Genomic DNA, 4,035 nt, shown 5'->3' with positions numbered 1-4,035 from the left:
GTATTTTATACCCGTTTACTTTATTCTCTTGTGTTTTTATAACTATAATGATCATATAAAGAACCAAACCAAAGACCTGTAAGCATTACATTCTGGAATCTTATTTTGGGAGGGAGCTCGTTTAAAATGTAGCTGTATGGGCCATATTGAAAGTGGGCGGTGCACGCTTTGTGACAAACAACAAAAACGTGTGAGTTTTAACAACATGTTTATTTATTGACTTTTCATTCCTGTATGGCAATATTCATTTTGCACAGAAAAAAATGTTTGCCTAAATGACCAACTAAGATATGCTAGTTACATTTGTTATGAGTTTTGTCTAAAATGTTAGCGTTAAGGTAATGGTTCTCCAACTAGCAATTGCTAGTTGGAGAACCAGTAATGAATATATATTATATATATATATAATATATTAGTTACTGGTACTGGTACATTAAGATGGTACATTAAGATGGCTTACTCTAACGGTTAGAGTATGCAGACTTCATAAGCCATATATATATTTAATTATTTATATAAACTACCGAAATTAAAGTAAGGTAAAATCATTACCATGGACATTAAACATTAACGTTAGCTTCACTTACACTTACCTTTTGACAGAAACCCAAGAGATTCAGGACTCAACTTCAAATCCTCCAAAACGAATCAGAGTTCCAAGGATCCAAGAAGATGTTTTGATTTGATCATTGTGAAGGGACATCCACAGAAATGGATGCTCTAAAAAAGAAATCGGTATGTTTTTCTTATTTTTAAGGAAAATGTTCTGAAAAATTCTTCTTCTTCTTCTTCTTCCTGGTGCATGCTGGGAGATTTTCGGAGGATGAAAGAAAGAGAAGACTGGTTGTGGACTTAAAGGGAACCACTTCCTGGCCTTCCAGGAAAAAGGTGAGATTCAAATCCATGTTAATGCCAGAATTTATTGTTTTTAACTTTTTAAATATGATTTTTTTTGGGGCATTTCAGTTTTATTGGAAAGAGGCAGCAGAGATCTACTGGAAACAGTGGAGAGGGAGGAGATGATATGCAGCAAAAGGCCCATCCGGATGGTTGCTGCTCCGTGTGGAACATGTTCTATCAGGTAAAGCAATTTGCTACCCAGTTATTTTTGAGTTTGAATTTAGCATTTGGAAGGTAATTTCCAACAGTGCATTGTAAAGACTGAAAGATGTAAAGCTTGACATGATTTGGTCTTTTACTTAAGAGGATGTTTGTCTCTGATCGTCTTTAATGCTTATTTTTTGTATTGATGATATTGTTTTGTTCTTTATTTTTGTAGTGAGAATCACTTTGCAATTGTGTAAGTGCTATATACATAGTTATACTAATATTATTGTTGTTACCATCATTGCTATTATTAATAATGTTTTCTTTGTTTTGCTGCAGAAAGGATCATGCCAGCCCACTTCAAACACCTGATCAAGAACTTGTGAATCTTCAGGCAGAAAAGATGAAAACACCTGTTCAAAGTTCCAGTTTCCTGTACATGGAACCATGCCTGTATGGGACTCTGTTCCACATGTCTTCAGTCAGTCCTGGACCCTATGACTAGTTCTACCAAGGCTTATTAGAGGTAAGCAGTGGTAGGAGAGGAGTGGAGTTATCTTTGTATTTGAGCTGCAAGTAGACAAAGGTGATCAAATGCTGATGCTTATAACGATCCGAGTAATTTGATATTGATTGTCTGCCAATACCGAATCCTTACCCGATTCTTCTATTTCCCAGATAATACAGCTGCACAATTACAACAGGAACTTATCTTTAGACGGTTAATACAGAAGGTACATTTAATAACAGATGTGACTGCTGGTAGGCTAAAAGGCTGTTTTGTTGATCATTGTATTTTTCATTACATTATAAAGATCTGCTACATTGGAGGATTCCAAAGCTGAGCTGGAAGGGGAAGTCACCACCTACAGGACAGCAAATCTAAACATTAATTTGGATAAAATATGAAACCAGGTATTTTCACAAAGTAAGTACATTTGTTTTTAAATTGCAAGCAAATAATAATGACAGTCTTGGATCGATTTTGCATTTTAACTTTCATCAGCAACTACAATAAAAGAAACAGACAAGATGGCAGTGAAATGTGTAAACAATCAGCCCATCGAGATATACACATATGAATTGATACTATTGATGAAATGTTTTTGTCCTTTCTTTGTCTTATTCACATTCTGTAGAAGAACAATCTGAGATACCTGAACAGCGTGAGCCTGCACCCTGGACACCCACACACCCCAATAATTCCCCTTCAAAGAGCGAGCCACATGGGAAGGTATATATTATTTCCATAGTGGAGCTTTTTTATTTTTGCTCCTCAGTCTCATATTGGTGTCTAGCTTTTATGTATAGGCTACTACACATTTTATGTTTCAGATTGTTGTCATTGACTTGCAAGGGGAGATTCCAGTGCGTCCAGAGGTCTGGGCAAAAATAAAAAACAACACAAGGGACTCCATGTTCGTGAAGGAGTTGGCTGTGGCGTTTTGGAGCACCGACACCTTAGGGGAAAGGAGCCTGACTGGAAAGGAATGCCCCACCACCAAGACCACCAGGCAGCCTCTAACCCCACAGAAGCTATCAGTTTTGAAAGGTATGTTCTTAGCAGCACTAGCCACTTGCTCTTTGTGAGATACCAAGTTCTTGGTTATTTGAAATGTAATATTGATGATGTAATAATTAAAACTAGGGATGGGTACCGAGCCCCAGCATTAACGGGCCCCCGGGGCTGAATTATTAAAGACCGTGGTACCGTTAAGGTCCAACGTTAACAATCTTTTTATCGGTAATGGAGACGTTACAAAAATAGATGTCATATGTATTATTGCTACATAAACATTATATCGCAGTCTTACTGTCGCCAACTCTGTTTCTAATATGCAAAAAGACTACAACATTTATTTTCGATCTTACATAGTTTTGTGTGTGAAATAGATCGCTGCAGTGAACACGACTTTCTGTATTTGTTTATGGTTTATATATTGTTTATTTCATTTCATTTTGGCACCATGGCAGAGGCAATTATAGAGTTAATGTGCAGAGATTATAATGTCCCGTTTACTAAAATATGTATTGTTTTATGTTTAGTTGACAAAAGTCACTGAGCTACATTTCCTGCACTCAAGCATACATCTGAAGGCAAGAGTTGTGTCCCCCTTTGGCCACAAGGGGGAGTATATATAATGTATATATATATATATATATATTGTATAGATGTTGCAACTATACAGAGCTTTGGTAATACTATATGTAACTGAGGTCATGCTAATAAAGCTATTGAATTGAATTGAGTATACCTTTAAGTGATCTGTCAGGAGGAAACAAAGGTTCGCCAACACATTACTCTACTGCTGAGAAAGGCTCTACAAAGACGTGAAACGATGTGCTGCAATCTGTGTATTTTTGAAGAATGCCAAGTAAAGGAAGAAAGTTAATAACTATTCTGTTTACAGTTCTGTCATCACATAATTTAATACGATTTGTTAAAACATTGTTGTTTCTTATTTTCAGTTTGCTTCAAGCAGTGGCTGTACGAGAAAGACCAATAAATGCTGGCCGGATTGGCAAAGACCGGAAGATACATAACAGAGAAGATAATGGATATTAACAAGAAAAAGAAAAAAAATACTTTGAACATTTTTTTTTTATAATTTCTTTGTTGCTATTTACATTTTGAATTATATTTGTTATTTCTAAATAATGCATCTATTATAGATGATATTTTTATTTAGATGTAGGTTTTTTTTGTAATATTATTGTATTGTTAATGTATAATTGATTAAATAAAAATACTGTTATGAACACTATGTCTTTATTTTGATAGTTACCAGAATACATTGTATATTTAATACTAACATAAGCTGGTGATAGATCAATTCTGGTCTGCTGAAAAATCCAGCATGGACCAGCCTATGTTGTGTTTTGGTCACCAGCATGGTCCACCAGCATGGACCAGCATGGACCAGCCTGTGTTTTGGTCACCAGCATGGACCACCAGCATGGACCAGCATGGACCAGCATGATCTACCA

General features: G+C 35.9%; 1 long non-coding RNA gene across 5 annotated transcripts; it reads left to right on the top strand.

Annotated features, from left to right (window-relative positions):
* Positions 1–477: 477 nt before the first annotated feature.
* LOC117448598 (uncharacterized) lies at positions 478–3,728 on the top strand. Of its 5 annotated transcripts, XR_011643334.1 has the most exons (9): positions 478–888; positions 967–1,081; positions 1,280–1,300; positions 1,387–1,573; positions 1,726–1,781; positions 1,863–1,975; positions 2,187–2,281; positions 2,383–2,599; positions 3,517–3,728. It is a non-coding gene; the product is annotated as an uncharacterized lncRNA (long non-coding RNA). The 5 variants fall into 5 exon arrangements; XR_011643332.1 differs by lacking the exon at positions 1,280–1,300 and having other exon boundaries at positions 989–1,081; positions 3,517–3,726; XR_011643333.1 differs by lacking the exon at positions 1,280–1,300 and having other exon boundaries at positions 986–1,081; positions 3,517–3,726.
* The last annotated feature ends 307 nt before the right edge of the window (positions 3,729–4,035 follow it).

The sequence above is a fragment of the Pseudochaenichthys georgianus genome, chromosome 6 (assembly GCF_902827115.2).
Source record: "Pseudochaenichthys georgianus chromosome 6, fPseGeo1.2, whole genome shotgun sequence".
In the NCBI taxonomy this organism is placed as follows: Eukaryota; Metazoa; Chordata; class Actinopteri; order Perciformes; family Channichthyidae; genus Pseudochaenichthys; species Pseudochaenichthys georgianus.
The sequence above is the reverse complement of the archived record's forward strand: the minus strand, read 5'-3'. Positions and strand labels throughout refer to the sequence as shown.